Raw genomic sequence first — 24,836 nt, forward strand, 5'->3', positions numbered from 1 at the left:
TATTTGACAATATTGAAGTACTTACACGTGAATCTGGATATGTTGTGTGTCCATTCTAATATATTTCTCTTTTAAAACATGAGTTCGTCACGAAGAAAGTGTAAATATAGTAGTGATTTATTTTGTTATATTTGCAGTGGTGATATAACAAAAAAGATATATCACAAACTTTGTCGAGGAGACTTATGTTGAATATATCGGTTTTGAAATGGACAAACTAGATAAATCATGGGTTCCTCATAAAGTTTGTAAGTCCTGTGTGGAGTCTTTACGGTTGTGAAAAAAAGGAGAACGTTCTGGATTAGACTTTGGTATTCCTATGATCTGGATGGAGCCTAAGAATCATTTCGATGATTGTTACTTTTGCGTAGTAGATGCTAAAGGTTTTAATCGAAATCAAACGTGAAGATATCCAAACTTACAGTCTACAAAATATGCTGTTCTACACAGTGAAAATTTCCCTCGGGTTATTTACGTTTCAAAAGTAATTCGCATGCCCTCAGAAACAATGATGTTGCCAAATTCACAGAAATCGGGACAGTCTACCAATGGGAGGATGAAACATCTACGCCGCAGTTATTTTCTCAAAATGAACTGTGATTTAATACGTGATCTCAATTTATCAAAACAAGGACTGTTAGTCTCAAGATTGAAAGAAAAAAATTTATTGGCTCCAACAGTAACAATTACAACATACAGAACGCGAGAAAGTGAGTTATTACAATTCTTTAGGGAAAGTGAAGGACTGGTGTACTGTAATGATATCGCGAAGTTGCTTCTAGACATGGGTTTAATAGAATTCAAACCTATTGAGTGGCGCCTATTTATTGACAGTTGTAAAAGAAGTTTAAAATGCGTCTTACTGCACAACGGAAATAAATTTGCATCAATTCCAATTGCCCATTCACCAAAACTCAAAGAAAATGAGAAAATGTAACAATAGTTTTAGAAATCCGATCTGTCTGGATTTGAAAATGGTTAATTTTTTACTTGGTTAACAAAGTGAATACACTTGCTTTATTTGCAGCGATGGGCGATGGGTAAATACTAGTGATGGGACGGTATTTGACGAACGGTATTTTGGAGCGGTATTTTTGTGTAGCGACCGTTCCAGGAGCGCGACACGGTTATGAGCGGTATTCCCATCACTAGTAAATATCCAACGGGTAGGTAAATAAAATTTTGGTGTATACCTGGTATATACCCATAGGATGTAGGTATAATCTTTAGACAAATTTCGAACATTAGACTGTATTATTTACAAAGTTTGTGAACATATGTCAAATGTTGAAGTAAATTTAAGAGAAAATCTTTCCGGAAGTGACATGAACTTGAATGAAAACGAAGTTGCCAATATTTTGAAATCATTTGAAGAGAGGAAAGAGCGTGCTTTGAAGCCACTCCATTTTGCAGCTGCATTACAAGATTCATTAAATCAAAGTTCAAACCTTACTCAAGAACAACAAATTGACACGATGGAATTCATATATAAAGTAACCGCAGATATGAACGTCGATTTCCTTGAAAATGTTATGACAGATTTAGCAAATTACCGCTCAAAGCACAAATTATGGCCCAAAAGCTTCCTCTGGAGTTGTATCCATTCTATATCTCCAGCTTCTTGGTGGCGAGGACTGTGTGGTACAACGTCGTTATCTAAAGTTGCTATAAGAATTTTAATTGGACCAGTTTCACCGCCGGAAACTGAAAGATTATTTAAAACTTTTTCGTTCACCGAAAGAGCTGGAAAGATTACGTACATAGCTCGCAATTGGAAAATCAAATTCGAATGCAGTAAGTAGGAACAACAACCAAAACCAAGCACCTTCTGCGCAACTTTCTGATGATGAAGATGATAGTGTTGATCTAGAAATTCAGTCAAGTTCGGCTTTTGAATGTGATTCAGATACAGACTCTGAAGACTCACAAAGTGCAAACATCCACATAGACATAAGTTAAGTCGACAAATGAACCTGAATATATAGTTTTTAGTTGTAAACATAGTTTGAGTTAAATAAGAATATTTTGTTTTCTTTACGATAAACTAAATTATTAACGTTTATCATTTCGTTGTTTTTGTTTGGGTTTATTTTTAAACAGTCTAATTTAACAACAATTTGTATCTTAAGTTGATGAAGTAAAAATAGTTAAGTATATGCCGGGTACATGGTATTTACCGAAATTCTAGAGATACCCCGTATTTACCCATTAGGTACGTACCATTTTAATATACCGTGTACTTGCCCATTACTGTTTATTTGTATGTGGGACAGTAGAGCAAAGCAACTTCATTGGGAACAAGATGTTTGGCCTGTAAGAAATTCTTTAACTGTCGGTAAAGCCTCTGTAATACGGGAGCCGTTGGTGAGCAGAGACAAAATCATACTTCCACCATTACATATTAAGTTAGGAATGATAAAGCAATTTGTAAAAGCTTTGGACAAGGAAGGAGATTGTTTTAACTACATTTGTAGAAAATTTCCGAAGCTTAATATGGAAAAGTTGAAAGGTGGAATATTTGATGGTCCTCAAAGCCGGCAATTGATGAAAAACACAGATTTTATTAAAGTTATGACTGTCCCGGAATGTAAAGCTTGGAAAAGTTTAGTATTGGTAGTCGAAAATTTCCTAGGTAACCATAAAGCACCAAATTATGAAGAAATTGTACAAAATATGCTGACAAACTTTCAGACTCTAGGAGCAAATATGAGTATCAAGTTACACTAAATATATCCAAAATCAATCTTATATCTAGAGCAACAAAACTACTGTAGATAAGTACTATCTAACCACATAGAAAGTAGCAACTCTAGTCACAACTCATAATCACGAATCAAATATTTAACAATATCTATTGTGAACTTACGTCGTGCTGTTATAATATTTCGACACTTCCTACAATATAATACCACGCTCATCAACGATAAAACTGAGATCGCTTGCGTCCCAGGCGATATATTTCGAGACCTGTTACGCTCATTACATTAGGAAGTTATTAAGTATTAGTCACTAGATATCACTGATTCACCTTCTGCGCTATTAATAGTATTAAATCACGTACGCTTTATAGCGGAGAGGGTTAAAGATAAACTTCACAATTTTGATTATGCATTATACTAGCCGAGGTTGGTTACATCTGATGTGATATACTTGAAGACATTAAGTGTTACAACTATTTAGCTGCTATATATCACGCTTATCGCACTTGCTTTTAAAGGAAAAATATCCATAAAGTCGCCTGGTTATCACCTGACGGTCAAACATAAAATAAAATAGACAACATAATGATAGATATCAGACAACTGACATTATTAACTGCGGAAGTTATCGGGGCACCAATATACACTCCGACCACTACTTGGTAAATACTTCAATAGTAAGCATGGCACGACGAGGAATGTAAAAAAGCCACCTATATAAAGAATAACGTGCATATTTAGTGATGCAGAATACAAGAACGTACAGTTTAACACAGTCTATCAAAACAAGAGAAGACACAGAATATTTTTCGAAAAAGTAAACATCAACAGGAAGGATGTACTCCAAGAACATTAATGTGTATGGATAAAGAAAGAACATTACTGAGCAATAAGGAAGGTGTACTTAACAGATTGACAGAACATTTTGAGAACCACTTCAACCAATATGTTGTTGAAACTGGCGATTGAGATGAGATCACGTTCAAGAAATAGTAATGACTTAACTAAAACCAAAGTTTTACACTATTTTATTCAAGGTTGATGTAGGTACTGTGGAAGTTTCATTTTTTACGAAAATGTTGCAAATTACTTGAGGACGTTTCTACAGATCCATAAGTAAAAAGGATGCAAAGCGTGATTCTCAACCTATACGCATAAACTTATTTGTAGTAAAAGATTTTCTGTTTCATAGATATCCATGATATTTACATTCAAATCATATTTATGGTGTATGTGATTTCGTCTGTTAGGATTTTGTAAATCTTTCCATTTCTTTTTATCTTCAGCCAGCATTCGTGCCTCATTCTATGATGTTTGCCTATCTGTTAACAATTCCACTATTACTTCATCCCATGTCCGCTTAGGCCTTCCCCTTTTTTTGTCCTTCTCAATTCATGCTTCCCATATTTGTCTGATTTGCCTTCCCTTTGCCATTCATTGCAAATGTCCTCACCATCCAAGTCGCTTTTCTTCCATATATCGCTATATTGATGTAATTTCTAAGTCCCTTCTTATTTTTGTGTTATTGATTTTGTGTAGTCGGTGACACCTCTGTCGTCTCAGGAATTTCATTTCTGCTGCTTATATCTTGAAAGTTACATTTGCAGTTTTAATTTACAAAAGGTACTATCTTCCTCAAAACTCTCTACCTCTGTTGATACTACAAAAGAAATTTGTACGTATACAATGTTGGTATTCCTCGCTTCAATGATTTCATTGGCTACGTGTATTCTTGGAATGAGACAGAAGGAGGCTAAGATTCATATGATCTTACATCTGGTATTTACAAGCATTTAAGGGAAACGCAGGGAATTACAAGTAATGAATGTAGAGTAAAAAAGATTTGAAATTCTTGGTATTTGGACTTTGGCATTATTGAAACGACAAGTAAGAAACAACAATACGTGTACTCGTCAGAATTCCATTTCAATGTAGTTTCAATGATTAGAACTAATCTTCGAAGTACCATACAACCATCGGTTTAACACTCTGTAACTAACATGAAAAAGAATATAGAGGAATAGCATGTTAACTGGCGAACTGAGAAATTTGAATTTGAGTCTCATCAACACTGCGCACTGTAAACAATAACCTAGAACTACCCATCAAAATTGAGTTTCAGTCGAACGAATTAAATCCAATAGTGATGGATTTAAATTAATGGTTGATTATCATAAGTTCAAGTAATGGAATAACAATACATGGTAGTAACAACTATGAGTTTTTAACTTCTACACTAACAAACAGACCACAAGCACAACATCTACCAACTCTTTAAGCTGCACAACAAATAGCAATTCAGCTAAATTCACAAAAGTTTGCAGTAGAAAAAGTTGTCTAAAATGAAACTATTCGTTAAAGAGCAATTCAACATACAAGTTTGATACCCTCGAATTATTGAAAAAACTTATATGAATATAATTCATTCACTGGTATACCATTTTTTTACACATACACCATTGCGTTATCATTGGTTATGATTTTATAACTTTGTCTGCTCTTTTCTATCTTGACCCAGCGTTCGTGCTTTATTCCATGGTTTTCCCTTATTCGCCAATAATCCCTCTATTATTTCTCTTCACGTTTGTTTTGGCCTCCTTCTCTCTTTTATTCATTCACTCCTTTCCATATTTGTCTAGTTTGCATTGTGTTTGCTATTCTCTGTACACATCATATAGACCATCTGATTGAAAGAATTTCATTAAAATAATCAATTAAGTTGTAACCATTAAACGTATAAGAACTTTCAAAGTCTGTTATTGATAAAGATTTCTTTTTGGTTTTTCATCTTATTTAACCTCGCTAATGTTAAATGAACTTTCGCAAAATCTACAAGGTGTTGAGATACTCACTTTTGTAACTCCTTAAAATTAAGTTTGTGTAGGAATGATAAGCCCCTTGCCATTTCCTTTGATGTTGTAATTGTAATTGCTTTGTAATCATCTCGTAGAAAAGCGGCGTTTAGTAAAATCACGGCTCGGTTGATCTCGGCAAGATATTTTTTTTGGTCGCAATCACAAATTGCAGGCTGGCGGCTCGGGGACAGAAATGGGCGTTCATTATCTAAATTGTCCTCGGTATCTTCCTGTGCAGGACGGTGCTCAACGATGGCCTCTGGCTGTAAAAGCGGAACTGCACCGGCGCACCGATAAAAGCAGCATAAATACGGGTCCTGTTCACGCCGCAGGACCGTACCGCGATATTTTCCCGATTTTTTTTACACTTTATTGCCATTTCCATTTTTCGTTGTGCGAAAATATACGTACTCGTGAAATAATTTAAATTGTTTTAACCGTTGCGTTGGTCGACTAGGACAAAATGCGCCCGGCAAACGAGGGAATTCGTCAAACGGGTCCTCGGCTAACTAATGTTTGCAAACTTCTCGTCGAATAAATCTTCGAGGACAAAGTGGAGTGACGTAAAGTGGTGTCTTTGGTCTTGTGCAGTCGTTCCTCTGTAGCGTCGAGGCGGTTAAGACGCCACGACAAACAAGTCGCCGTCCCCCCCGTAATCTAAACAAAGCCCCGAGTTTTATCAAAAGGCACGACGTGACATCAATATTAGGAAGCGGTCTCTTCTTGTAGCGCATTCCCAAAGCTACTACGACCCAACCCCGTCAAGAGGGCAAATTGGATAGTTGCGAGACAAGCATTTTTTATTCCGAAAAACCCGTGACCGGTCAAAAATCTTATTTTAAATCTAAAAAAATAACTAAAACACACGTGTAGGGTATATATAAATTATTATTTATCTTTTTTATTGAGTTTCTAATTAAAATACAGCACAACCCTGTTACAAATACTGATTTATACAAGCCTAGTGACCCAAAACGATACACGTACCCGCGCGTTTCCACGATCCTCATAAAATTTAATGGACGTCCGTTATAATTCCGGGTCGTTTTTCTCCCATTCGATATCATCCGATGTCGGTATTAATATCAATTACTATATATAAAGCGAGTGCATGAGGCTGTATGTTGTTATTAACGTCGGGATATGCCAGATCAAACACGATCAATTGCAGTACTAAATAAACGTTGTATTGATTATGAGTTTGACTCTAAATAGTCTCTAAAAAATTGTATGGACTTTATAAAATATATTTTTTATTGAAAGCTTCAAGGATATCGATACTACGAGTTGTACATAAATTTATCATAAATAAATTTATAGGTTTTATCGGGTTGTCCAATAAACGTTGAATACGCCTCTTAATGTACAAATATTGTTATAGTCATAAATGAAAAAGGTAATTTTAAAACCACATTTCTTTTTCTTAATTTTCGTAAAAGCTTCGTTGTGTAATACAGTGAAGCTCCGACATTCGCGGCTTCAAATTACGCGGATTCGCATATTCGCGTTTTAAATTTTGTTATCTTTTTCAACATTTACGACTCAATTATTCGCGAATACATAGCAAGTAGGGGAAACCATACAATTATTGGACAGCACAGATTTATTTTTAAAAAATAAGAACTTTGCGCAGGTTTATGTATCGTCGATTGTTGGTGGTAAATTGATATCTAAACTATGAGATGGCCGTGGTGTTACCGAAATCTGACGTAAAGTTGATGTATTAAGATAACCTGAACATCGTCGCAAATCGTTTTGTTAAAGATTTTGACAAGTTTGTATTTTTTTTGTGATGTTGATTGTGAAACATTAAGGTAAGTTATGATTATTATCAGAGCCCGGACAGTTTAGGAAAAGTGCGCCCCTCCACACGAAACGAATTTCATGACAACGACGTAAGTACGTTGTTGTCGCTTTTGACACCTTTTGATCACTAAGTTACTCTTCAAAATTGAATTTCGAAGAGCGATGAGCGTACCTTAGCGAAGAACTTGCTGTGCAACATTAATTAATGAATTAATAAAAATAATATAAAAATACGCACTGAATTAATCATTTTCGATTTTATTAAATTTATAATTGCTGTTTACACAAAGTAATACCATCATCTCCAAATGTGTGTCTGTAAAAGATGTTCTTCGAGATGTAAAAATAGTATTAAATATAGAAAACGATCATTCTACATCGCAACTACAGTAGCATAGTTAAAATATGGCAGTAAACATTCATATTTATCTTTAACTTCAGCCTTTATATTTTTATATGATAGTTGCTGAATAATGTTTAAATCTGGATTTTTGTTATACACATCTCGAATTTTATCGTTAAATAAAATTCCGAATTCTCCAGGAATTTGTTTAAATTCCTCCAACAAAGCAAACAAACTATTAACTGACTCTTTAATATGAAGACCTTGTTTTTGAAAGTATTTTATTTTCACGGTTAATTTTGAAAAATTGTAGTTTAAATATTTAAGCTGTTCATGTAAATTTGATATTTGAATAATTTCTTTGCATTGTACAATGCTTGCTGCATCATTCCACAGATGTAATATGCAATTTTTAATGTTATCAAAATTGTTTGCGTAAAATACATACGCTTCAATCCATGTTCCCCATCGCGTGACAATTGGTGAAGGAGGAAGTGGTAAATTTTCACATAGTTCTCTATATATTGACACACGTTGGGGAGCTTTTAAAAATATCTTTTTGCATAAACTAATAAATTTGTCGACATCTGGAAAATGGTCTCTGACAAACTTTTCAAAACAGGATTTTTCAATTTTTCTAAGGGTATGTTTGACGCCAAAAATGCCTCACATAACTCCTCCGCAAACATTGCTTTTAATGGATCGCTATTTTTCGCATGCTTGTTGGTTTTTATGTGTTGAAACACATGATCCTCTTTTGTACATACGATGGAAACGGAACAAATATTACAAAATATTATATTCTCTTCTAAAACAGACAGTCCATCGCAACCGCGTATCCATTCCTCCAATTTTTGGAAACGCGAACACATTGTAAATATTAATATAAAAGTTAAGTGTTCTTATCGCAATAAAACGAAGATAAAGAAATAAAGTGAAACTAAAAATGTCTATGAACGAAACTAAATTCAAATAAAAAAGGAATATCGAATAAAATTAAATACACAAATAGAACGAAGATATAAGCTTAAAGAATAACTCGATATGTACGATGAACAAGCAAGACAGCAAGTGCAACAAGACACAATGTCAAAATTTCGTGGCATAAGGTTCGACATATTCGACACACTTCGATTTACGACGTTAAAAATTGAAAATGGAGTGGGAGGCATTTTAGTATTATTTTCCTAAACTGTCCGGGCTCTGATTATTATCCAACTCCCAAAGTTAGTTTATACTTTATAGAATGGTGTAACGTAGTTAGTTTAGCGTTTCTAATCTAAAAGGGTAAAGTGTTCCAATGTCCAATAACATCATAATCATAATCAGTGTGGATTTTCATCATTTTAGACTGTGTCCAATAGCTATAATTATAAAACTGTAACTCGAAATAGTTATCGGACACATTCGAACACCTACATTTAACATTTCTACTTTTGCTTATGTGCCTTATTATTCCTTAAAGGTTGGTATAAATGCTGTCCAATGATAGTATTTCCCCAAAAAAGGATTCCTGAAAAATTGGTCCAATCAGTGAATAGTAAATGGGGAATAGGTAGGAGTGATAACGGGTGGATGACTGAGGAAACATTTTATGAATACGTTGCGGATCTATTCCACCCATTTCTAGTAGAAAATAACATTCTACTACCTGTTCTTCTTTTTGTGGATGGATATAACTCACACGTTACGTATGACTTATGTCTGTTATGTAACAAACTGCAAATAGAATTTCTAGCTCTGTATCCAAATGCAACTAGAATAATCCAACCAGTAGAGGTAGCAGTATTTAGCCCCTTAAAGTTGCATGGGGGAAAGAAGTTCAAAAGTGGTATGACATGCATCCATTTCAAATAATCACAAACATAAATAAATAGTTTTAAAGCATGCGGATTATATCCCTTTGACTCCAATGCAATGGATTATACAAAATGTTTAGGTACAGAAAGAAATATGAAAAATGATCATACTATTTATTATCGATCGATGGAGTATTTAACATTTGTTTCCCTTTAGGGAGAAGAGAAGAATTTAGTCAAATCAATTAACCGACTCGATGTGGTCAAATTAGGTTTCTTTGGCAATTCTATCTCTCCTTACCAAACGCGCCGAAATGTAAAGCCAAACGAAACACCGAAAGGCTACCATTTGCAATATCTTCGCAAACATTTTAGGAAATGCACGAGAAGAAGAGAGTATTACAGATAGAAACAGAACGACAAAAAGAAGAGAAAAGAAGGAAGCTTTAAGAGAAAAGGAAGATGACAATCACAAAAAAAGATACGAAACTGAAATGTTTTGTTTGTGGAAAAACGTGTCAAAATAAGACCAACTTAAAGTGTGACGAATGCGAAAGAAATGCGTTCCAAAATCTTATCGAATTCATCAATGACGACGATACTTATCTATGCCATAATTGTTAGAGCGAAGAGACGATAAGCTCAGGAAATGAAATTTAGAAGAACTCCCGTGATGAAGACTTATTTAATACAGTCGAGTTTGAATAACATGAAACTCTCCAGGATAAGATCCTTGCGATATCAGTAAGATACGAAACAACAAGAAGGCGACAAAATACAACTTGAAGGATTGGATGAAGAGGAGAAAATAGATACTTTATACGATCAGTTCATACGTGAAATGAAAAAAATATATACTAAATAAGCGCGTTGTGTGTATCAAGTTTATCATATAACATATGTCCAATAACTAACATTAAAGTCCAATGACTATTATAAGTGTCCAATGACTGCACTTTTTTGCAATAAATAATTAAAAATGTAATTGGTGGTTTCAGTATTATCTTCGAAATCAGATAAGTAACTACATTCACGCAAAATATGCGGAAGAATTATGTAAGAAACGCAAATTTACGTTTCCGTTACATCACTATTTTTTAAGAAAGAATCATTTAAGAAAATTTCTTAACTGTCCAATAACTGTATTTTTAGGTTTACCCTACGTCTTTTTTTTTGTTTATTTAAAACGAAGGTTTTACTGTACAATCAACCAGCTTCATATATGCGTTTCTTTGGGAATCCCTCATTTATGATCGATTTCTCCTAATTTTTTTACACCATAATTTCATAATGTCATGATGTCATTGCTTTATGACATCATACCTGATAATCAGTCAGGGTTTAGACCGGGTCATAGTTGCAATACTGTACTAATGGATGTTGTGGACGGTGTGTGGCGGAGTGTCGACAAGGGAAATATGCATGCAATGATATTATTAGATTATTCCAAAGCATTCGATATGATAAATCATCATTTGTTGTTAAGCATTATGCACTACATTGGTCTCGGTCAGACGGCAATTGATTTTTTTAAACATTATCTTCTGAACAGAAGGCAACATACGAAAGTTAAAGGCTCATTATCTAAACCAGAATTTGTCTCTAAAGGAGTTCCTCAGGGCAGTATATGTGGTCCTTTGTTATTCATCGTTTATACTAGTATGTTCTACAGGGGCTTGAAACATTGTGAATATCATGCTTATGCTGATGATACTCAGTTATTAATATCATTTCCATTTTTGATTTTATCCAATTTTAATCATTGTGACTCGGTCTATGGTGCTTGCATAACTGGGGACAATCGAAGGTGGGTGCAGTATGTCCAAAATGGGTGCTTAAGACTAATTTATGGAATTCGAAAGTACTGCAGAATTTCACATAAGTTAAAAGAATGTGGGTGGCTAAATATGTATAACAGAATCATTTTTCACAGGGGAGTAGTTTATTTTAAAATTTTAAATAAAAAAACACCTGTTTATTTGAGCAAGAAGATATCGTATCGTACTGACATCCACAATATCAATATTCGTCGAAAAGATGCACTTACAGTTCCTCGTCACGCGTCGGCGTCATTTCTTCGAATTCTTTCACTTATTGTGTGACAAACTTTTGGAATACCCTTCCTCGTTCATTAAAAATATTGAGCCTGTCGAGTTTTAAATATAAATACAAGCGATATCTCTGTGAGCGGCAGATGGAATCAAGTTAGGTTTTCTAGAGTAAAATTTTAATGTTTATTTGTTATTTGCTTTATTCATGCATTCAATTTTTGTTTTTTGTATTTTTTGTCTTGTGCGCTGTATTCATTTTCACTACTTACTTACTTAGAAGCAATATGTTGTGTTCATGGGGACTGGGGGAAGAGCAGACCTCACTACTTTGTGGTGTTGTCTGACCCAGCCACCTGTTAGCCTTTGCAATTTTGTTGTAATTTTGTTTTTGTAACATTATACTTATTTCTTATTATTATTATGTTTTTGTATTTTGTTTTTTTTTATACTTGTACACTAATTGTAAGGGTTAATAAAGGCATTATTATTATTATTATTATAAGCAATTAATCTTACAACAGTACTCAAAATGGCTACACAAAAAGACCTGCGACGGAAATAAATTTAATTGCCGAATGTGTAAAGTCAGTTATGACTCTAGAAAAAAAGATTCAAGTTCTTGATATGCTCTGGGAAGGGAAAAGTGCTTCCGAAGTAGGTCGGGTCTTTGGTGTCAATGAATCTACGATAAGATCTATAAAGAAACAAGAAGATGTAATCAGAAATGTCGTAAAAAGTGGCATACCTTCATCATTAAAGATAACGTCACAAGTTCGCCATGTAAATATTGAAAGAATGGACAAGTTTCTTTATTTTTGGATTAAACAGCAAGGTCGCAGAAATATACCATTAACTAGGGCTAGATTAATGGATAAATCAAGTAGCTTTATCAACGTTTTTCGGGTGATATGAATTGTGCTGAAGATGACTGTGAATATAAAGCAAGGAGGGGATGGTTCGAAAGATTCAAAACTCGTTTTAATCTCCATAACATTAAGTTGTGTGGAGAATCAGCGTCAGCTCATCATCAGCAAGCTGATTCTGAACAAGTATTTAATGCGGATGAAACCGCGCTTTATTGGAAACAAATGCCAACACGAACATACATCTCAAAAAATGAAAAGACAGCTCCTGCTTTTAAATCAGCTAAGGATAGAGTTACACTTTTATTTTGTGCAAATGCAAGCGGAGATTGCAAGAGGTCGAGCAGCTAATCCACGAGCTTTAAAGAACAACAACAAAGAAGCTCTTTCTGTCTATTGGTTAGCTGATTAAAAAGCTTGGATGACTTCTCAGGTATTTATAGAGTGGTATAAAGAGTGTTTCGTTAAAGAAGTTTCATGTACACCTCTTTAAATAAGAGAAATTGCTTAGAGTTCAATGTCCTCATCATTGTGGACCTTGTATTCGATGCGAAGAATGTATTTAGACATCCATAGACAAAAATTATCACATTGACAACTAGAAAAATGACCCAATGTCACCAACTTGAACTGGTTCCGTAAAATGTTACTAAAATCTCATTACAGCATCGGATGCTATAAGGAGTCTCATTACAGCACCCGTTTGAGTACTGTAATAGCTTTCATTACCGTCGCGAATTACAAAAAAGCTTTTAAAACTCATTATATCCGGCACACGTTCAGTTTTGTACATGAGAAATTACAAAATAACATTTCTCTCTCAATAAAAGATGTGTGGAAGTTATACAATATTGATCATGCGATTACACGTATAACACTTGCTTTAAATGACATTAAAATATCAACCGTGAGTAATGCATGGAAACAGATGTTAAAAAAACACTGTCCAAAGTGTAAGTGAAGTTAATGAGGCAAAAGACAGAGCTGTTCTCTCTGCACGGTTGCTACCGGGAGATGATTTTCAAACCATTGTAGCAGCTGATATCGTATCTCTCGTCAATGACGAACAGGCAGAGTTGTCCAGTGCAGACTTAGAAGCTCTACTAATAGAAAATGAATCAGGAACGGATGAAGAAGATATTAATTCCTCATGTAACAAATTAACGTTGAAAAAACTTAATTTATTTATATAAGAAGCAAATAATCTTGCTGAAAAGATAGTCGAATCTATATTAACAAAACGAAGAATTTTCTTTTTGCTCCTTACAAAGAGCTTCACAAGGATATGCAACATAAAGCGTTGTAACCTACTATCCTTTCATTTTAACCATCATGTTCTAAAGCAGTTATTCTTGATGAGAACAAAAGTTAATTTTTATTTTTTTTTGTTAGTTTATTTTGTTGCTGCTTATTATTGCTATCCAGTTTATTTTTTTTATATTTTAAACAATTATAATTGTTTCAGTATATTAGATCTGAATACAAAAATTATTGCGGAAACTTCGGTCGTTTTATTTTGAAATTTTAAGATGTGTTTTAAATTTTTAATGTTGTTGCTATATTCACATTTTTTAAATAACACAGAAGTACATAGTTTATCCCTCATAACATCCAGTGCTTCAATATTACCCCTATTATGTTAATTATATTACTAATTATATTAACCCTCGCGAAAGTTGTTACCGTACATAATTTTGTAGCAATTTATTTATATTTGCTAAAAGACGTTAATATCGTTTAATATCAAGCTTTATTTCTTTTTTACCAGAAAATGAGGAGTAATTTTTTTAACGGCTGTCGAGTTTTCTCAGGTCCATCTCTATTACCCGAGTAATTACGTAGAAAATAACGTCTGAGGTCGTGAATCATTCGGGCTTAATAAAGAAACCGTAACGTGCGCGGGTTTAAGGGGCATGGAAAAGGGGCAATTAATCCGACCCTTAAGGTCTCCTAGGCAATTGAAAGCATTATCTTCGCGAGGAACGTTCCCATTTTTGTGAGTTATGATGGCCGGGAAAATTTCACTGTAAATGTTTTATAACCTAGAACTGGCGTAGCGTTCGCGATTAAAAAAAATATCGCTCGGAAAACGAAAGCTCGCCCGGTAAATTAATGCGCAAATCTCTATTTAATGAAATTGATTTATGGGTCGTTGTAAATTACGGGGGGTTATCTTTTCGCCATTAATAACCACTGTTAAAATTATGAAATCGATTTGTCATATTCACAAAAATGCACTGCGATTGGAACAGGTATGAAGTTGGTGATTAATGATCGTTGCAAGTTTCTAGGAAGATGTAGTATTACTATTCGATGTGTTCCGGGTAAAATTGGGTCTGTTCAACTCAAACCGCCGAATGACCTAACGTCCAAAACAGTTGCTTGTGATTTTACGAGAGGGTCGGCTTAATTACGACGAGTTATGTGACATTAGAATGTCACATAACTGCCACCCGCATGTATCCCTTAGCTAACTTTACCAATGACATTGTCCACTAAACCCACATTTACCGTCATTTTAGGATAATGAACAATCTACGAACTTGATATAACGATTTAGAAACGTTTTATGATTTATTTCGTATAGTAAAAAGATTGTAATTATTCGGCGTTACGATAATAATTTCTTTCAAACGTTTCCTTATATATATGCAAATTCTTCCGGGCGATTATTTGCATAACGTCCCAGGATTAGCATGGGTATTGCAGGGCGGATCTTGGCCTCTTGTGCAGTTTATGCCTCGGAAGACCGTCCTCGAAGTCGTCATACTAAACGCGAAACTATGCCGCCACTTCACCGGAGTAAAACAGTGCAGAAGACGTCCTCCTCTTCCTACTCCGGTTGCCTTTCAGGAAACGCAAGCAACCGACGAACTATTCCGGACGCTTTACTATGCAAACATACACTTTACGTTTTATCCGTCCAACGGAAGCCGAAGGAATTAGCAGGGGTAATAAAATAAATTGGAGTATTAAAGGGGCGACATCTAACGTGATGTATGCTTTTGGTCGACGCCAAACGGCACCAGTTAGACTCGAATTACCATTTAACTAATATTCTACTAAAATGAAACCTTGTAATAGCCAATTTACCAGAAAATATATTGGTGTTATTCGAACGAATTTTATACTAAATTACATTGTGTCTTTAAAATCAATAAGAATAAATAAATTTGAATAAAAACAAAATACTAAAATAAAAGAAACGATTTTTAGATTAATATTAAATTAATTTTGATGTCGAATCACACAACTTATCCAACGCAATCATCAGAAAACGAGAATTGTTGCTGATATTGTCCGAAACTCAAAAAATAACTTATCGTATTACTCGTAATAATGCGTAAAAGTTACACCAAGTAAAAAGCACAGGAAATAAACAGGAAACCAAAAAGTTCTTCAGGCAAACACTGTAACAACAAAATCCTGGCTCAACCTACACTATTGATGCTTTTACCGGAGTAGAGAACAGAAAAATAATTCAAGCTGGGATCCATAAAGTTGGAAATAGGTTACTGGAGCAGAAAACAAAGCTAGAATGGATTTTATCGGTATAATATTGAGAACAACGTGAAAAAAGCAGTTTGCGATAAAATATAGAATTAAAGTCCACTACTAACACCTAATTCATTGAGGATCTCAATTCGTTACAAGAAAGATATAAATGGAGAAATCCACAAGAAAATCTCAAATTTAAACTCGTTGTAATTCATTTGCGTAATGATTGCAATGTTGCGGCAAATTTAATAATGAAATATTTAATTATAAGTGCAATAATATTATTTCTGTATTTATCACGTTTTAAACTCTCAAAAACTTATTAATGCAATCTTTGGGATACGATGTGACTACGGTTACAACATCTAAGTAAAGCAAAATCTGATTCTTTTTTGAGGAGACATGAGCTTGAAGACATGATTTACGAGAAACTTGTACAATTGATACAATTGACATAATTAAGGAGTTTGAAGAATGATGTTTTAGAGTTTTATATCTAAAGTTACACGATGAACACACGGTTTCTAGAGAAATTCCTGAAAAATGTTATTACCATAAAGACCAGAATATAAAACCCCGTAAATGCACCGAAGTATTAATTGTTTAATCTTGCATTGGAGCAATTCTCGTTGCAGTGTTTAAATAAACCTTTTGTTAATAAAGAAACCTTTGTAAAAACAACATAACCGTTATGGTTGTTGTAATTCTAGTGAAATTTTCTTTACTAATAGCTATTAGTGTGATATGGTTGCATCAGATCAAGATGTTGACACCGAAACGAATCTTTGGTACTTACACTACTGATTCTTTTGGATTTCAACCTAAGTGTATAAAGTAACAGGAGTTGATACCATTATAATTTTATAATAAATAATGATTTTTTTGAAAATATGTATGCAGTATGCAACACACATAACTTTCAGTAGCTTTCCTTCAATCTTTGTTTTCTCCTTAAGATGCAAACGGAGATGGTGATTTTTGTGGAGATCCACAGTGCAGATTTGAACAGTCAAGAGAAAACTATTTGTTGTTTGGATGTTACGGCAATCACAAAAATGAGTCAAAACAGTCGAAGTATTTAGAAACAAACACTCCAAAATTTCTAAAGGTTAATAGTGAATAGTCCAAAAATACTAGAATCATATAGCAAATACACAGGACGAGCTAATAAAGTGAATCTGAACGTTTAAGAGCCCACTTTACCAGGTCGGTCAGTTTCTGAGGGGCGCAGACGACGGACGTTCGGAAGCAACGAGGCGGAGTTTATTTTCTACTAGGCCCGACCCTTTATAGATAAAAAAAACATCGTGTTTATTTTATTACGATTCTTTTTCTCGTCGATGTTGTTAATGAAGAAATTAAACGACTTCTTCTAAATATTATTATTTATTAACACTTTTTCTTAATTACGAATCACAATCAATCTTTTTATTGACTTTCCAATTTATTTATTATTTTAGTTATTTAGCCCACTTTTTTACTACGTTTGTTTTTTTTAAGTATTTTGGTTCACAACAATTTACATTACGCAAATATCAGTTTTTTAATGCTTTTTTTCGATATGAATAGAATATTAATTTTTTAATAGAGAAATTAGAGAAAGAAGTTGAGAACATCTAAGATTATGGGTTTATAATTCAATTGAATGTAAGGCAAAAATCAATTTCAAATGCAATAAATAATTTTGCGACGCATAAAACATTTATATCATTTTGAAACGAAAATAACATTTATAACTTCATTTTATATTAAAATAGATATATTTGCAATACAGGAATGTGAAAAGTTCGGTACAACATTTATAAATTATATCTTTGTTGTATTATTATGCGTTCGTTTGATATACAGGTGTCTCAGAGTAACCGTGTAAGTAATTTTATTTGAAAACAGGTAGTTACAAAAATTAAACAAAAAATAGCTGAATAAATGTGGTTCCTTTATGAATATTATTACTTTTCATTCGAACTTTTTTAATATTTCTGTTTAAAAAAATGGACTGCATGGTCTGCATCACCTTGTATAAGTAAATGAAATAATATGTAATACCTAATTAATAATAATATTAAATAATGATTGAAGTATACAAAATATGGCTAATAGTGTAATAAATAAAACAGCCCTGACTAGAAAAATCTTTAGGAAATTTTAATTTGCCATCGTTGAATAGATGTAAGCTCTTGAAATTCGCTGAACACTTCACCTCGACGATGGCATTTTCGTTTTTTATTGTTTCATTTGGACTTGCAACTAAGAATCCATACATCCTACGGATGAATAGAACTCAAGAGTTTGCTGGCAAGTTATATTTACTTTCAAATTTTTTTAATGCAAGTCATTCATAGTCTTGGCCATGTTTAGTGTTATTATTTCTAGCAAATTTCGAGTACAAGATTGATTTAACTTTATTTAAGCAAGACGTGTCATTTCTCATCCTACATACATCACCAAATCTCGATGCAGTTAGGCACAGATACCTTTCTTGGATCCATATCTGATTGGTACTTTAGCTTCTGGTAAGAATTTGTATTTTATTTCTGTTAATGCATCCATCTTGCAAGTTTCCAATAAATTCTTCTTTCTTTTATATTCTTCGTGTGAAATGTCACTCATAAATTATAACCGAATTGCTATCATTACCCTGATCGGCTTTCGCTACCTACCTGAATTACCCTGTATACACGAGTATTTTATTTTATTGTATACAATTATTTTATAGCAGTACCACTCCGGATGATGCATCGTAATTGATGTTGTTCGAGCGTTTAGCGTTTACAGTCTTTATTCAGTCTTTATTTACTTCTCCTGAAGCTGTAACTAAATTAATTCTTCTTTACCTGCGTTCTTCATAGACTGCTATGCCATGTCACTTACGGGTTCTTGATATTTTTGGAATGTTTTTGTTAACATAAATAGTATATCCACACATAACAATAATTCTTCAGCCTGTGTATATCCGGTACCGACAGATAACAGAAACAACAGCAGAGTTTATCTCAATAGACTTTTTGCTTTCTTCAGTGTAAAGCTTCTTTTTTATCCCGCACATAAAACATAAAAGAAATGAGCTGCTAAGCCCTTCTTTTGACTCATTAATAAATTTAATGCGAGTTTTGTTGCAGTTGAATGGATTATTCTCCACCATCAGTATTTGGTTCTGCATCATTTGTATTATTTAACTTATGGTATCGCTTCAAATAATGTATCGTTTTAATTTTTACTGTGATGGTTTATTCTTTTTAAATAAGTCCTTTTTATGTGTATCACAGTTTATACAATAAAATTAATAAAATTTAACTTACCTTTCGGAATGAATACATTTTTCAATTGAATCTCGGACTATAAAATATGAAATTTTAGATTTTATAAAAATTTATATCGTAAATTATTACCGTCTATTACTCCTTTTTCGAGAACATCTTCAAATGCTAAGGGGTAGTTTTTTAGATGAACATACTTACCCATTGTTTATAAAAACTTTACACAAACTAAATTAAACTAACACTATAGTACACAATAAAATAACAACTATTGACTATAAATTCAAAAATTTTGTTAAATTACATAATCATTAGTAGAAAATCACGGAAAATAAAGTTCAAAACGTACTTTTGGAAATGATTATTTTCTCTACCACATTAAAAAGTAATAGATAAAACAAGGAGCTTCGATGAAGAGAGTCGATGTCAGCGCCGCTCAGTCGGCAGGAGGCGGGACTAACGCGGTGGTAATACTTCGTGGGAATCTTGACGGAAAATATTCATTTTTACGCTACCTTTTTGCAATTTTAGCAAATTACAAACTATTCCTTTATAACTAAAAATTTTGAAAAAATTTATTTGAAAAATATTACTATTTTCAAGTATACTATCATGCAAGCTAAAAAAGAACGACCAAATTGTATAATATTGAGGAAAAAAACCCCTTTTTTTGGAAAACTTTAAAAATTTTCACCATGCGTTATGTAGAATTGTTAGAAGAAGCTATGTACAAAATTTCATCCAAATATTTTCATAAATAATGTATGTTTTTTGTAATTTGCCGAGCTGTATGGTAAAGTAGCCTCTTAATATGCATAAGGAAAAGGAGACTTTACATTTGCTTCCTTTTCAAGCCTTCTCATAATCATCATCTACCACCTTACCTGCGAAAAAGAATCTATAACGTTAGGGTATAGTCCAGTGTTTGATAAAGTTTGGTCTATAAGTGATGTTTAATGTGATGCTATAAAAGTTGAAATTATGTATATTAAGTTAAAAATTCATCCATACCTTTTTAAAACGAAGTATAATTTTTTTAAGGGACCTTCGAGTTAACATCGCAACAGAAAAAGCGATTTTTGGGAATTTATTGCATAAACTATAGCAACATTTTTGTTTTGGACTATAATTTATTTATTTATTTATTTATTGATATCGGGGAGCAACAACAGGACAAACCCAATAAAGTTGCTCCACATAATTATTATATACGAAAACCTTAAAGTAATATTTAATATGATTACAAATATGTTGTTATCTTAAATTAACATTATTAAATATTTAAATTACACATGATGTGCGCAGTCTTCACAGCCTCGCGGACCGCAAACTTAATATTTCGTGGGTTACTTGAAAAAAGATCGCAACTCACCCGATCCGCGGTTCTTTCCATCCTCAGAATAGGCGAGTTACGATATGCGTTTGTTCGTGGAGTGGGCATATAAAAAAGGAAGTCGTACCGTAACTGACGAGGAGGAACATGAAAATCAATTCTCGCCATCAGCGATGGGGAATCAGTATGACCATTGACAAGCTTGTACAAAAATAAAACGTCATTATATGCTCGTCGCTGGGAGAGCGTTAGCAATCCGAACATTTCACAACCAGACGCATAGTTACTGTACACTTGTTGGGTTTTATAACACAAATATTTAATCAGTCGTTTCTGGATTCCTTTTAACCTAGTGATATATACGGAATATTGAGGATTCCAGATTACGCTACCAAAGTTTAAGATGCTGTTGACATATGCATTGTACATACTTATAATTGCGTTGTGGTTTGTGGAATCCTCGGAAGATCGCTTTATAAAGCCCAGCATTCTGTATGATCGAGCAACCACACCATCTACATGAACATCGAAACGTAGTTTTTGATCTAGTGTTACACCAAGATCAACTGTAGATGTAACTCGACGCAACTTATCATAGTTAAGGATGTAATCATATTTTATGTAATTCTTTTTCCTGGTGAAAATATTGATAGATAACTGTTTTCATACCCCGTCTCCAATACAATTTATACATATATTTATTATATTTATTATCATGGTAATCATGAAAAGTTTCATCTTTCCAGCACTACTTTCGTATTTAACTTGGTAATTTTCTTTGTGATCTTCATACTGCTACTCAAAATCAACATCGTCAAGTTCTTTACTTCTTAGTCATCAAACTCTTTAATGATCTACGAACATTTTTTCTTTGATTGCTTCTTTTTCTAGGCCATTAAACGCGGCTTTTATTGCACTATACGTCTTGAGCAATTTATCGCGGTATACTGGAAACGTAGGTCGATCACATTTTACTGATTTTTTATCACGAAATATTGTGGAATACAGTATATAATGTTGCTGTATTTGTGCAAAAACACTAATAACACTAATCATAAATGATAAACCGACGTGTGAAATTTCAAATTCGGTTATGTTCCTTGGGGATTATATTTTTAATAGAATGGAATTTCAAAACTTTCTACGTAGTGTGAGACCTAACACCTGATTGAAGAACATATGCAGCTAGAATGGGTCGATAGAGAATTATTAAGATTCACTCAGCAACATAAACAAAGGGTCAACGCATAATTAGATATGATTCGTAAAAATCAAAACATTTATAAAATAATTATCAATAATTAGCATCAAAAAGCAGAAAATAATAATAGTGTAAGATAATAGAAGACGATAGATTACGAACTAAGATAAAAGGTGTTATAACGATCGTAGGTATGCTACCAAAGTCTACCAAATAACATACATTATTTGTATAAAATAGAAATAAAAATTTTGCTTAAAACATATTGAACATATTATATATAAACTTGCTTTTTAAAAAAGATAAGCGAAAAGACGTATCAGTACAAAAGTAAATTATGATTAAAGTAGTTTATATGAATACAAAATATATATAGATTTTGCCTTTATTTATATGAATACCTTCACCTACGTGTCTTTTGCTCTGCTAGATTAAAATTGAATACTTACAAAACTCTTAATATAATGAGAATGCTGATATTCCTGGTATTGTTGAATATGGGGAAATTTACAACTTCAATAACATCGACGAACACAACGCGTGGTAGGTCAAAGATGACCAAAGAACTTATTATTTTAGATTTATACGCTGCTGCTGTTTAACGTTTATAATTTTGTTGAATTTGCAAAATGGTTAAATAAATATGTTATAGGTTTTTTTATGTTATTTGAGATATATCTCGGTATATGAGGCAATTCTAGGCAGAACTCAACTTCAATCAGTTAACGATTGATATTTAATTTGCTGCAATTGGCAGGTGAGCCAATAACAACGAATGGTTTGATTACAGATGTTGGTAACATAGATATCAACCTGTTATTTATAATTAATTTGGCATGTTTTTGAAGTGCATTTGCAACACGATGGTACCTTGGCAATTCATTATACGAATACTGAAATTTACAAGTTAAATAATTAAAATGCGTTATTGCAAACCATAAAAAATATATGAAGTAGGTAGTGATTATTCTTTATTCTAATTCATCGCTATGCCCGGTTATGCCCACAATAATACAATAGAAATCAATAGAAATGTATCCGCGAGTATATTGTGAATCTTGGGCACTCAAAAACAGTGAAGTAATAAAATACTATTAATCAAAAAAAATAGAACCAAAGAAATATGGTGAGCACTAAAAATGTACAATGGTAAACAACAACTCAATTAATAGATAAATTTATAGGAGGTGAAGATAAACAAGACTGCAAAAAAATCGGAAGCAAGAATAACAAGCAGAAGGAGAAGACATGGGACGATATATCAATTTGGAGAGATGGTGAAAAAGAAGGAAGTGGATGAAGTTTGTGTATCAAGTGGTTCTGACTTAATATTTTTATAAGAAAATGTTATAATTCAGTTAATATGTACAAACAATATCAGATGTAACTTTAAATAACTTAAAATACATGATAGAATACACTAAAAATATAAAATTGAATTTTTATTTATATAAGGAAGCTAGTAACAAGTTTCTTGACAAAGTGTAATAAATATTCTATACATGGTAGTGTATAAAGGTTCAAGGACAAATATGTTCTCGAGTTTGGCCCCGATACACCATACATCTATACTTTTTCCACGTTTTTCATCGATATTTGCCGCGTATCAAACGACTGATATACGGCCCCAGAGGGCGTCGGCGCCAGGAGACATCGCGAGATAGATCCATGTGACGTTGGCGTATATACGGCCACGGGGCTTTATAAAAACTCGCCCTTCATGAAATTTATGCCCTAGCTCATATTCCGGACACATCTTTTTGATCTATTTCCCGGCAGATAAAAAAACTCTGCTTTTTCCCCGCGAAAACGTATCTCATCGGATAAGAAAAAAAAGGAGTCGGTAATGGTTGAAGAAGATTCGTTATTATAACGTCATTGTAACCGAGAGTTTGGACCGGAGGGGTGTTTAAGCGGGTTAATCAAGTTTTATGAAAAAACCCGCCGTAGGCGGTGCTTATTTTTTTGAAAAGTTGTTAGCGACCCGGAAGAAAAAGAGGGCCGAACGCGAACAATAAATCCATCTCCGTGCCGCTTTTAATAACGTCGCGCTGCTGCCGGCGCACATCAAAAGTGAATTTGTGCGCCGAAACGACCCTTTAAAGTTCTAAATACTTCCTCGGGGTTGCTTTTTGCCGGCCGACCGGCGACTTCGCCTACTTTACGGTAGACAGGAACTCTTTGTACGAGGTGGCCTTAACAAAGGCAACCGGGACAATAATAATAATAAAAAAGAAGAAGCGCGTTTCTTTGAGAAGCCGCGGATTTTCCACGGAAATCCCCGCGCTGCGGAACTTAGTTTTCGATTTTTATTTTCCAAGCGGAAAGTATACTTAATTATACCCTCGGTAAGTTAAGTTTTGAACAATTCGCCGGAAATTTTACGGAAGGTAAGTTAAAGACGATTAAGATATGAAAGGCGATTATGAGTAACTAACCAAACAAAACAAGAACATTTCTGTTGTTTTAATGAATGGAGAGAAGTACCAACGCATCAAGGGTTCGTCCCCAAAACTAATCAAATAACAAAATAATTCAAGTTATCTGGAAAACTACCCCAAGTACAATTACAATCAAACGAGACCTCGTTCCTTCAGAACAATGCCAAACCGTTCTTCTGGGTGCTGCAATAACTGATGGATAAAACCAGCTCTAGTGTTATTCGCCGCCATAACAGTTTCATTTACGGTTCGGCACGAGCCCGGAGGGCTCCGGACGGCGACGTTCCAGTTGCAATTATCGCGCTGCATTGTGTTTTCGAGTCGCCAGCCTCTAATTTGAAAGTCTGTAGTTGGAGTCGGTCCACTCCGTCTACTCCTTTTGTTTTTACCCTCCTAGATCCCTAATTGGGTTGTGTCGCCTTGTTTTCTATGGCAATTGCTTATTTGAACCGCTTCCTCGAATTGCTATGCTTCGCTCAATTTATCTAAATCATTATATCAACAGATTTTCACTCACACATAACAATTATGTCAAGATTATATTTGACAACAAAAATATTTGTCAAAATCTAATCACGCATAGTTGAAGGCATAGTCAACATCTTATCTACCCGATTTGTTGTTATCTCGAAAAAAATTTTTCCAAAGACCCTTTTTCATTCAACGGCTTATCTTCACGCTAACTTCTGT

At 33.7% G+C, this 24,836-nt stretch overlaps 1 protein-coding gene and 1 long non-coding RNA gene across 4 annotated transcripts in view; one reads left to right on the plus strand and one right to left on the minus strand.

Moving 5' to 3' along the window:
- LOC111416763 (semaphorin 1a) overlaps nt 1–24,836 on the minus strand; it is a 511,810-nt gene that overhangs the window by 95,854 nt on the left and 391,120 nt on the right. The gene's annotated exons all lie outside the window — the stretch shown is intronic.
- On the plus strand, nt 17,103–19,226 carry LOC139430624 (uncharacterized). Its single transcript, XR_011641017.1, has 2 exons — nt 17,103–18,427; nt 19,034–19,226. It is a non-coding gene; the product is annotated as an uncharacterized lncRNA (long non-coding RNA).

Source organism: Onthophagus taurus, chromosome 7 (genome assembly GCF_036711975.1).
Source record: "Onthophagus taurus isolate NC chromosome 7, IU_Otau_3.0, whole genome shotgun sequence".
NCBI lineage: Eukaryota > Metazoa > Arthropoda > Insecta > Coleoptera > Scarabaeidae > Onthophagus > Onthophagus taurus.